At 32.8% G+C, this 12,888-nt stretch overlaps 1 long non-coding RNA gene across 1 annotated transcript; it reads right to left on the reverse strand.

Moving 5' to 3' along the window:
• Positions 1 to 7,510: 7,510 nt before the first annotated feature.
• Positions 7,511 to 11,098, reverse strand: LOC125768521 (uncharacterized). Its single transcript, XR_007418914.1, has 2 exons — positions 8,619 to 11,098; positions 7,511 to 8,096 (listed from the first exon to the last, which is right to left on the reverse strand). It is a non-coding gene; the product is annotated as an uncharacterized LOC125768521 (long non-coding RNA).
• Between the last annotated feature and the right edge of the window lie 1,790 nt (positions 11,099 to 12,888).

The raw sequence follows: 12,888 nt of genomic DNA on the forward strand, positions 1-12,888 counted from the left end.
GAGATGCGTATTTTACAATATAATTGCACATTTTCCGAACAGTTTGTCGATTTTCTCCAGATTTGGAAAATTTATTATCACTTGGGAAACCTAAAGGTAAAAATGGAGTTAATATTACTTCTTTTGTGGGATGCTTTCTTCCGGGTTCGGGTGATGAAACTCCGGATAATGTGGCCTCAAGTTTTTGTCGCAGAAAACGGGCACTTTAAATTTAAATCAACAAGAGAGCATCCATTAAAGGAGGTAACACTAACTGCCGCAAGCGACCGATAAAAACCAAAATCAAAACCGATTTTTCAACACCAAGAGAGCATCCAACGACGGAGGAATAATGAACCGGCTTTCGATTGTACTGCAAGAACCAAAAACCAAAATCAAAAACGAAAATGAAGGAAGGTAACATTGGAAAAATCCAACGAAGGAGGTAACATCTAGCTGGTAATGAAAAGCTTTCGCTAGTATCCGCGATGGTATAAATGGCGCTAATTAGTTTTTAGCGCCACTTGTACCATGGTGGAGACTAGCGAAAGCAGCTAATAAAAATGCTTTTAGCGCCACTTCTACTACTGTGGAGACTAACGGAAGCTTTTCAGTAACAAACTTCATAACATAACATAACTTCTGGCACAGACACCTGAGGACATGGCCGTCCAAGAAGAAAATGTAGCCATTGGTGCCATCGATCAACCACAGGTTAAAGATTGGCGATCCGTTGGATACCGACAGAGTTATAGGCAAAACTTGGTGCAAAAATGAACCTTTTGAAATTTTCAAATTTTTATAACATTGTATTTTTTTCCGATTTTTTATTCTTTTTTTAATTTAAAGCATTATTTGAGTGAAAAGAAACTTATTTCAACCAATTGGCATGAAAATAAATCAATTTATAAAATTTTGCTAAATTTCCAAAAAAAATGGCAAGGGACACCCCTTATGAAATTTTCGAGTTAAAAATTTTTTTGAAATTTTTTTTCTGATTTTTTATTCTTTTTTTAATTTAAAGCATTATTTGAGTGAAAAGAAACTTATTGCAACAAATTCGCATTCAAATATGAAATTTTCGAGTTGAAAATTTTTTAAAAATTTTTTTCTGATTTTTTATTCTTTTTTTAATTTAAAGCATTATTTGAGTGAAAAGAAACTTATTGCAACAAATTCGCATTCAAATATATCACATTTATAAATTTTGCTACATTGGTGAAAAATGAGGAAAATTTTACATTTTCTCAAGCAGGGTACGGAACTTGATTCTTCGTATAACTTCCTGCACAGATATCTGAGGGCATGGCCGTCCAAGAAGAAAATGTAGCCATTGGTGCCATCTATCGACCACAGGTTAAAGATTGGTGATCCGTTGGATACCGACAGAGTTATAGGCAAAACTTGGTGCAAAAATGAGGAAAATTTTACATTTTCTCAAACAGGGTATGGAACTTGGTTCCTCGATTAACTTCTGACACAGACATCTGAGGGCATGGCCGTCCAAGAAGAAAATGTAGCCATTGGTGCCATCTATCGACCACAGGTTAAAGATTGGCGATCCGTTGGATACCGACAGAGTTATAGGCAAAACTTGGTGCAAAAATGAACCTTTTGAAATTTTCAAATTTATAGATTTTTCACATTTTTTTATTATTTTTTACTCTTTTTTTTGTTTGAAGCATTATTTGAGTGAAAAGAAACTCATTGCAACCAATTGGCATTAAAATAAATCAATTTAATTTTTTTTTGCAAAATTTCTCAAAAAAATGGCAAGGGGTACCCCTTATGAAAATTTTCGAGTTTAAAATTTTTTGAAATTTTTTTTCTGATTTTTTATTCTTTTTTTAATTTAAAGCATTATTTGAGTGAAAAGAAACTTATTGCAACAAATTCGCATTCAAATATATCACATTTATAAATTTTGCTACATTGGTGAAAAATGAGGAAAATTTTACATTTTCTCAAGCAGGGTACGGAACTTGATTCCTCGAATAACTTCCTGCACAGATATCTGACTGCATGGCCGTCCAAGAAGAAAATGTAGCCATTGGTGCCATCTATCGACCACAGGTTAAAGATTGGTGATCCGTTGGATACCGACAGAGTTATAGGCAAAACTTGGTGCAAAAATGAGGAAAATTTTACATTTTCTCAAACAGGGTATGGAACTTGGTTCCTCGATTAACTTCTGACACCGACATCTGAGGGCATGGCCGTCCAAGAAGAAAATGTAGCCATTGGTGCCATCGATCAACCACAGGTTAAAGATTGGCGATCCGTTGGATACCGACAGAGTTATAGGCAAAACTTGGTGCAAAAATGAATCTTTTGAAATTTTCAAATTTATAGATTTTTCACATTTTTTTATTATTTTTTACTCTTTTTTTAATTTAAAGCATTATTTGAGTGAAAAGAAACTCATTGCAACCAATTGGCATTAAAATAAATCAATTTAAATTTTTTTGCAAAATTTCTCAAAAAAATGGCAAGGGGTAAGCCTTATGAAATTTTCGAGTTGAAAATTTTTTAAAAATTTTTTTCTGATTTTTTATTCTTTTTTTAATTTAAAGCATTATTTGAGTGAAAAGAAACTTATTGCAACAAATTCGCATTCAAATATATCACATTTATAAATTTTGCTACATTGGTGAAAAATGAGGAAAATTTTACATTTTCTCAAGCAGGGTACGGAACTTGATTCCTCGAATAACTTCCTGCACAGATATCTGAGGGCATGGCCGTCCAAGAAGAAAATGTAGCCATTGGTGCCATCTATCGACCACAGGTTAAAGATTGGCGATCCGTTGGATACCGACAGAGTTATAGGCAAAACTTGGTGCAAAAATGAACCTTTTGAAATTTTCAAATTTATAGATTTTTCACATTTTTTTATTATTTTTTACTCTTTTTTTTGTTTGAAGCATTATTTGAGTGAAAAGAAACTCATTGCAACCAATTGGCATTAAAATAAATCAATTTAAATTTTTTTGCAAAATTTCTCAAATTTTACAAAGGAAAATTTTACATTTTCTCAAGCAGGGTACGGAACTTGATTCCTCGAATAACTTCCTGCACAGATATCTGAGGGCATGGCCGTCCAAGAAGAAAATGTAGCCATTGGTGCCATCTATCGACCACAGGTTAAAGATTGGTGATCCGTTGGATACCGACAGAGTTATAGGCAAAACTTGGTGCAAAAATGAGGAAAATTTTACATTTTCTCAAACAGGGTATGGAACTTGGTTCCTCGATTAACTTCTGACACAGACATCTGAGGGCATGGCCGTCCAAGAAGAAAATGTAGCCATTGGTGCCATCTATCGACCACAGGTTAAAGATTGGCGATCCGTTGGATACCGACAGAGTTATAGGCAAAACTTGGTGCAAAAATGAACCTTTTGAAATTTTCAAATTTATAGATTTTTCACATTTTTTTATTATTTTTTACTCTTTTTTTTGTTTAAAGCATTATTTGAGTGAAAAGAAACTCATTGCAACCAATTGGCATTAAAATAAATCAATTTAAATTTTTTTGCAAAATTTCTCAAAAAAATGGCAAGGGGTACCCCTTATGAAATTTTCGAGTTGAAAATTTTTTAAAAATTTTTTTCTGATTTTTTATTCTTTTTTTAATTTAAAGCATTATTTGAGTGAAAAGAAACTTATTGCAACAAATTCGCATTCAAATATATCACATTTATAAATTTTGCTACATTGGTGAAAAATGAGGAAAATTTTACATTTTCTCAAGCAGGGTACGGAACTTGATTCCTCGAATAACTTCCTGCACAGATATCTGACTGCATGGCCGTCCAAGAAGAAAATGTAGCCATTGGTGCCATCTATCGACCACAGGTTAAAGATTGGTGATCCGTTGGATACCGACAGAGTTATAGGCAAAACTTGGTGCAAAAATGAGGAAAATTTTACATTTTCTCAAACAGGGTATGGAACTTGGTTCCTCGAATAACTTCTGGCACAGACATCTGAGGGCATGGCTGTCCAAGAAGAAAATGTAGCCATTGGTGCCATCTATCGACCACAGGTTAAAGTTTGGCGATTCGTTGGATACCGACCGAGTTATAGGCAAAACTTGGTGCAAAAATGAGGAAAATTTTACATTTTCTCAAACAGGGTAAGGAACTTGGTTCCTCGAATAACTTCTGGCACAGACATCTGAGGGCATGGCCGTCCAAGCAGAAAATGTAGCCATTGGTGCCATCTATCGACCACAAGTTAAAGTTTGGCGATTCGTTGGATACCGACCGAGTTATAGGCAAAACTTGGTGCAAAAATGAAGAAAATTTTCTTTTTGTTTGAATTTTTTGATTTTTATGTTATTTTTCACTTTTTTTTTATTTCAAGCATTATTAGAGTGAAAAGAAACTCATTGCAACCCATTGGCATTAAAATAAAACAATTTATTTTTTTTTTGCAAAATTTCCCAAAAAAATCATAAGGGGTAAGCCTTATGAAATTTTCGAGTGGAAAATTTTTTTGAAATTTTTTTCTGATTTTTTATTCTTTTTCTAATTTAAAGCACTATTTAAGTGAAAAGAAACTTATTGCAACAAATTCCCATCAAAATATATCACATTTCAAATTTTTGCTACATCGCTCAAAAATGAGGAAAATTTTACATTTTCTCAAACAGGGTATGGAGCTTGGTTCCTCGAATAACTTCTGGCACAGACATCTGAGGGCATGGCTGTCCAAGAAGAAAATGTAGCCATTGGTGCCATCTATTGACCACAAGTTAAAGTTTGGCGATCCGTTGGATACCGACCGAGTTATAGGCAAAACTTGGTGCAAAAATGAAGAAAATTTTCTTTTTTTTTTTGAATTTTTTGATTTTTTTATTATTTTTCACTTTTTTTTTTATTTCAAGCATTATTAGAGTGAAAAGAAACTCATTGCAACCCATTGGCATTAAAATAAAACAATTTATTTTTTTTTGCAAAATTTCCCAAAAAAATTCGTAAGGGGTAAGCCTTATGAAATTTTCGAGTGGAAAATTTTTTTGAAATTTTTTTCTGATTTTTTATTCTTTTTCTAATTTAAAGCACTATTTAAGTGAAAAGAAACTTATTGCAACAAATTCCCATCAAAATATTGTATATCACATTTCAAATTTTTGCTACATTGCTCAAAAATGGCGATTCGTTTGGCGATTCGTTGGATACCGACCGAGTTATAGGCAAAACTTGGTGCAAAAATGAAGAAAATTTTACATTTTCTCAAACAGGGTAAGGAACTTGGTTCCTCGAATAACTTCTGGCACAGACATCTGAGGGCATGGCTGTCCAAGAAGAAAATGTAGCCATTGGTGCCATCTATTGACCACAAGTTAAAGTTTGGCGATTCGTTGGATACCGACCGAGTTACAGGCAAAACTTGGTGCAAAAATGAAGAAAATTTTCTTTTTTTTTTTGAATTTTTTGATTTTTTTATTATTTTTCACTCTTTTTTTTATTTCAAGCATTATTAGAGTGAAAAGAAACTCATTGCAACCCATTGGCATTAAAATAAAACAATTTAATTTTTTTTGCAAAATTTCCCAAAAAAATCGTAAGGGGTAAGCCTTATGAAATTTTCGAGTGGAAAATTTTTTTGAATTTTTTTTTTGATTTTTTATTCTTTTTCTAATTTAAAGCACTATTTAAGTGAAAAGAAACTTATTGCAACAAATTCCCATCAAAATATATCACATTTCAAATTTTTGCTACATTGCTCAAAAATGAGGAAAATTTTACATTTTCTCAAACAGGGTAAGGAACTTGGTTCCTCGAATAACTTCTGGCACAGACATCTGAGGGCATGGCTGTCCAAGAAGAAAATGTAGCCATTGGTGCCATCTATCGACCACAAGTTGAAGTTTGGCGATTCGTTGGATACCGACCGAGTTATAGGCAAATTTTGGTGCAAAAATGAGGAAAATTTTACATTTTCTCAAACAGGGTATGGAACTTGGTTCCTCGAATAACTTCTGGCACAGACATCTGAGGGCATGGCTGTCCAAGAAGAAAATGTAGCCATTGGTGCCATCTATTGACCACAAGTTAAAGTTTGGCGATCCGTTGGATACCGACCGAGTTATAGGCAAAACTTGGTGCAAAAATGAAGAAAATTTTCTTTTTTTTTTTAATTTTTTGATTTTTTTATTATTTTTCACTTTTTTTTTATTTCAAGCATTATTAGAGTGAAAAGAAACTCATTGCAACCCATTGGCATTAAAAAAAAACAATTTAATTTTTTTTGCAAAATTTCCCAAAAAAATCGTAAGGGGTAAGCCTTATGAAATTTTCGAGTGGAAAATTTTTTTGAATTTTTTTTTGATTTTTTATTCTTTTTTTAATTTAAAGCACTATTTAAGTGAAAGGAAACGTATTGCAACAAATTCCCATCAAAATATATCACATTTCAAATTTTTGCTACATTGCTCAAAAATGAGGAAAATTTTACATTTTCTCAAACAGGGTATGGAACTTGGTTCCTCGAATAACTTCTGGCACAGACATCTAAGGGCATGGTTGTCCAAGAAGAAAATATAGCCATTGGTGCCATCTATTGACCACAGGTTAAAGTTTGGCGATCCGTTGGACACCGACCGAGTTATAGGCAAAACTTGGTGCAAAAATGAAGAAAATTTTACATTTTCTCAAACAGGGTAAGGAACTTGGTTCCTCGAATAACTTCTGGCACAGACATCTGAGGGCATGGCCGTCCAAGCAGAAAATGTAGCCATTGGTGCCATCTATCGACCACAGGTTAAAGATTGGCGATTCGTTGGATACCGACCGAGTTACAGGCAAAACTTGGTGCAAAAATGAAGAAAATTTTCTTTTTTTTTTTTAATTTTTTGATTTTTTTATTATTTTTCACTCTTTTTTTTATTTCAAGCATTATTAGAGTGAAAAGAAACTCATTGCAACCCATTGGCATTAAAATAAAACAATTTAATTTTTTTTGCAAAATTTCCCAAAAAATTCGTAAGGGGTAAGCCTTATGAAATTTTCGAGTGGAAAATTTTTTTGAAATTTTTTTTTGATTTTTTATTCTTTTTTTAATTTAAAGCACTATTTAAGTGAAAAGAAACTTATTGCAACAAATTCCCATCAAAATATATCACATTTCAAATTTTTGCTACATTGCTCAAAAATGAGGAAAATTTTACATTTTCTCAAACAGGGTAAGGAACTTGGTTCCTCGAATAACTTCTGGCACAGACATCTGAGGGCATGGCCGTCCAAGCAGAAAATGTAGCCATTGGTGCCATCTATCGACCACAAGTTAAAGTTTGGCGATTCGTTGGATATCGACCGAGTTATAGGCAAAACTTGGTGCAAAAATGAGGAAAATTTTACATTTTCTCAAACAGGGTAAGGAACTTGGTTCCTCGAATAACTTCTGGTACAGACATCTGAGGGCATGGCCGTCCATGAAGAAAATGTAGCCATTGGTGCCATCTATCGACCACAAGTTAAAGTTTGGCGATTCGTTGGATACCGACCGAGTTATAGGCAAAACTTGGTGCAAAAATGAAGAAAATTTTCTTTTTTTTTTGAATTTTTTGATTTTTTTATTATTTTTCACTTTTTTTTTATTTCAAGCATTATTAGAGTGAAAAGAAACTCATTGCAACCCATTGGCATTAAAATAAAACAATTTAATTTTTTTTGCAAAATTTCCCAAAAAAAATCGTAAGGGGTAAGCCTTATGAAATTTTCGAGTGGAAAATTTTTTTGAAATTTTTTTTTGATTTTTTATTCTTTTTTTAATTTAAAGCACTATTTAAGTGAAAAGAAACTTATTGCAACAAATTCCCATCAAAATATATCACATTTCAAATTTTTGCTACATTGCTCAAAAATGAGGAAAATTTTACATTTTCTCAAACAGGGTAAGGAACTTGGTTCCTCGAATAACTTCTGGCACAGACATCTGAGGGCATGGCCGTCCCAGCAGAAAATGTAGCCATTGGTGCCATCTATCGACCACAAGTTAAAGTTTGGCGATTCGTTGGATACCGACCGAGTTATAGGCAAAACTTGGTGCAAAAATGAAGAAAATTTTCTTTTTTTTTTTGAATTTTTTGATTTTTTTATTATTTTTCACTTTTTTTTTATTTTAAGCATTATTAGAGTGAAAAGAAACTCACTGCAACCCATTGGCATTAAAATAAAACAATTTAATTTTTTTTGCAAAATTTCCCAAAAAAATCGTAAGGGGTAAGCCTTATGAAATTTTCGAGTGGAAAATTTTTTTGAAATTTTTTTTTGATTTTTTATTCTTTTTTTAATTTAAAGCACTATTTAAGTGAAAAGAAACTTATTGCAACAAATTGCCATCAAAATATATCACATTTCAAATTTTTGCTACATTGCTCAAAAATGAGGAAAATTTTACATTTTCTCAAACAGGGTATGGAACTTGGTTCCTCGAATAACTTCTGGCACAGACATCTGAGGGCATGGCCGTCCCAGCAGAAAATGTAGCCATTGGTGCCATCTATCGACCACAAGTTAAAGATTGGCTATTCGTTGGATACCGACCGAGTTATAGGCAAAACTTGGTGCAAAAATGAAGAAAATTTTCTTTTTTTTTTTGAATTTTTTGATTTTTTTATTATTTTTCACTTTTTTTTTATTTTAAGCATTATTAGAGTGAAAAGAAACTCATTGCAACCCATTGGCATTAAAATAAAACAATTTAATTTTTTTTGCAAAATTTCCCAAAAAAATCGTAAGGGGTAAGCCTTATGAAATTTTCGAGTGGAAAATTTTTTTGAAATTTTTTTTTGATTTTTTATTCTTTTTTTAATTTAAAGCACTATTTAAGTGAAAAGAAACTTATTGCAACAAATTGCCATCAAAATATATCACATTTCAAATTTTTGCTACATTGCTCAAAAATGAGGAAAATTTTACATTTTCTCAAACAGGGTATGGAACTTGGTTCCTCGAATAACTTCTGGCACAGACATCTGAGGGCATGGCCGTCCCAGCAGAAAATGTAGCCATTGGTGCCATCTATCGACCACAAGTTAAAGATTGGCTATTCGTTGGATACCGACCGAGTTATAGGCAAAACTTGGTGCAAAAATGAAGAAAATTTTACATTTTCTCAAACAGGGTAAGGAACTTGGTTCCTCGAATAACTTCTGGCACAGACATCTGAGGGCATGGTTGTCCAAGAAGAAAATGTAGCCATTGGTGCCATCTATCGACCACAAGTTAAAGTTTGGCGATTCGTTGGATACCGACCGAGTTATAGGCAAAACTTGGTGCAAAAATGAAGAAAATTTTACATTTTCTCAAACAGGGTAAGGAACTTGGTTCCTCGAATAACTTCTGGCACAGACATCTGAGGGCATGGCCGTCCATGAAGAAAATGTAGCCATTGGTGCCATCTATGGACCACAAGTTAAAGATTGGCTATTCGTTGGATACCGACCGAGTTATAGGCAAAACTTGGTGCAAAAATGAAGAAAATTTTCTTTTTTTTTTGATTTTTTTGATTTTTTTATTATTTTTCACTTTTTTTTTATTTCAAGCATTATTAGAGTGAAAAGAAACTCATTGCAACCCATTGGCATTAAAATAAAACAATTTAATTTTTTTTGCAAAATTTCTTAAAAAAATCGTAAGGGGTATGCCTTATGAAATTTTCGAGTGAAAAATTTTTTTGAAATTTTTTTTTGATTTTTTATTCTTTTTTTAATTTAAAGCACTATTTAAGTGAAAAGAAACTTATTGCAACAAATTCCCATCAAAATATATCACATTTCAAATTTTCGCTACATTGCTCAAAAATGAGGAATATTTTACATTTTCTCAAACAGGGTAAGGAACTTGGTTCCTCGAATAACTTCTGGCACAGACATCTGAGGGCATGGCTGTCCAAGAAGAAAATGTAGCCATTGGTGCCATCTATGGACCACAAGTTAAAGATTGGCTATTCGTTGGATACCGACCGAGTTATAGGCAAAACTTGCTGCAAAAATGAAGAAAATTTTCTTTTTTTTTTTTGAATTTTTGGATTTTTTTATTATTTTTCACTTTTTTTTTATTTCAAGCATTATTAGAGTGAAAAGAAACTCATTGCAACCCATTGGCATTAAAATAAAACAATTTAATTTTTTTTGCAAAATTTCCCAAAAAAATCCTAAGGGGTAAGCCTTATGAAATTTTCGAGTGGAAAATTTTTTTGAATTTTTTTTTGATTTTTTATTCTTTTTTTAATTTAAAGCACTATTTAAGTGAAAAGAAACTTATTGCAACAAATTCCCATCAAAATATATCACATTTCAAATTTTTGCTACATTGCTCAAAAATGAGGAAAATTTTACATTTTCTCAAACAGGGTAAGGAACTTGGTTGCTCGAATAACTTCTGGCACAGACATCTGAGGGCATGGCCGTCCAAGAAGAAAATGTAGCCATTGGTGCCATCTATGGACCACAAGTTAAAGATTGGCTATTCGTTGGATACCGACCGAGTTATAGGCAAAACTTGGTGCAAAAATGAAGAAAATTTTCTTTTTTTTTTAATTTTTTGATTTTTTTATTATTTTTCACTTTTATTTTATTTCAAGCATTATTAGAGTGAAAAGAAACTCATTGCAACCCATTGGCATAAAAATAAAACAATTTATTTTTTTTTGCAAAATTTCCCAAAAAAATCGTAAGGGGTAAGCCTCATGAAATTTTCGAGTGGAAAATTTTTTTGAAATTTTTTTCTGATTTTTTATTCTTTTTTTAATTTAAAGCACTATTTAAGTGAAAAGAAACTTATTGCAACAAATTCCCATCAAAATATATCACATTTCAAATTTTTGCTACATCGCTCAAAAATGAGGAAAATTTTACATTTTCTCAAACAGGGTAAGGAACTTGGTTCCTCGAATAACTTCTGGCACAGACATCTGAGGGCATGGCCGTCCAAGCAGAAAATGTAGCCATTGGTGCCATCTATCGACCACAGGTTAAAGATTGGAGATCCGTTGGATACCGACAGAGTTATAGGCAAAACTTGGTGCAAAAATGAGAAAAATTTTACATTTTCTCAAACAGGGTATGGAACTTGGTTCCATGATTAACTTCTGACACAGATATCTGAGGGCATGGCCCTCCAAGAAGAAAATGTAGCCATTGGTGCCATCTATCGACCACAGGTTAAAGATTGGAGATCCGTTGGATACCGACAGAGTTATAGGCAAAACTTGGTGCAAAAATGAACCTTCAGAAATTTTCAAATTTTTATAATTTTGTATTTTTTCCGATTTTTTATTCTTTTTTTAATTTAAAGCATTATTTGAGTGAAAAGAATCTTATTAACCATTTCCCATTAAAAAAAAATAAAATATCGGCTTACGGTGCACATTAGGTGTCGATGGTGGAATTTTCTTCGGTTTCGGCTTTAAGGAAAACTGTAGGAAAAATCGTTTTGTGTTTTTCTTTCAGTGGCACGGTTTAGTTACGATCTGGCAGTTCGATCTTTTCTTCGTAAGCGGAAATAAACCGAAGCAACGGTACCGATGTTAACACACTTTTTCGGCTCGATGCGTTTCTTTCCCAGTTATATCAACGATGGTGCTTCCTTCATTTCTTTCACGGCACGACGTGCCAGATTGGCATGATGCTTTTCACCGCGCGTATGGGACAGACGATGGATGAAATTAAACGATGTACGATCATTGATGCGACCATTAGTTTGGTTGACATGCAAGAAAGGGAATAACAAGCCAGCATACAATCAGCGTTTACGGGGGTCGCTTTATATTTGGTGCGATAGTTACGGTGCAAAAACAAGGACAAAAAAACGGCAACGGTAACACGTGGCACGTTATCTCTTGATGAAACGGTCAGTTAAATTGGTTTAATTGATTGCCTCTTTCTTTAATCAATTTGAAACTGTTTCGATCATTTTACACATCATTTATAGTGCACCGATGCGTGTCTTATATTTTCTTACAACTTTTAATACATTTCCGTAAATATAATTCTTATTTCTTTCGATGAAGCATTCGATCAAGTGAATGGTTTAAAATGTGACTCGCAAAAAAAGGATACCAAACAAAAAATTAAACGCTTTTGCTGTTGACAATGAACGATTATTGTCTGGTAGATAGTTTATTATTTAAATAAGAGGTATCCGAAAGAAAACGAACCTATTACAGCAATAAATAAACGCATTCGGGTGTGGTTAAATTCTATTCGTACTATTCGGGAATATGGGAGGATTCGATGTGAAGCAAATGAAATGGTTTTGTGTAGTTTGTCTGTCTGTTGAAAATGCGATAAAAGGCGATTCTATTTGTGCACAGTATTAGCTGGAAAGAATTTTACCAAAAAAAAAGCATGTAACAAAATACAAGAAATTAAAAAAAAGGTTTAAGTTTTTTCAAAGCAAATCAGTTATTGGAAGCAATGTTCAATCCCATTATTTCCTTTCTGTTACATATTATTGTTCTTTCCTTTTCAGCGGGGGGAATAGTTTTGCAAGCACATTGTTTCTCTGTTTGTTCGTTTGTTTGTTGTGTTAATGGTTTCTTCTTTTTATTAAGCTATCTTTTCGTACTGCCTAGCCTTAGTTATGCATTATCAGTTATGGTATTTTTTTGTGTGTATGTTTTTCTGTTGTTGTTTCGAAATGATGGTAAAGGGATAGAAGAAAATAAAAAGCAAAAGTGTCTCAATACGTTGTGTTGTCTTATATTCGCCGTCACATAAGAATTTACTTCATCCTTATTTACGGCAAATTGTAACAAGTGTTAAACGCAAGAAAAAAATTATATATTTTTATACACTTGTTTTACACAAGACAATTAATGATTAAATTACAACAGAAGAGGTTATTTAAATAGTTATGTCATGCATGTTGTTTACACATGAGGGGATTTGCTAGT

This window comes from Anopheles funestus, chromosome 3RL, assembly GCF_943734845.2.
Source record: "Anopheles funestus chromosome 3RL, idAnoFuneDA-416_04, whole genome shotgun sequence".
NCBI classification, from domain to species: domain Eukaryota; kingdom Metazoa; phylum Arthropoda; class Insecta; order Diptera; family Culicidae; genus Anopheles; species Anopheles funestus.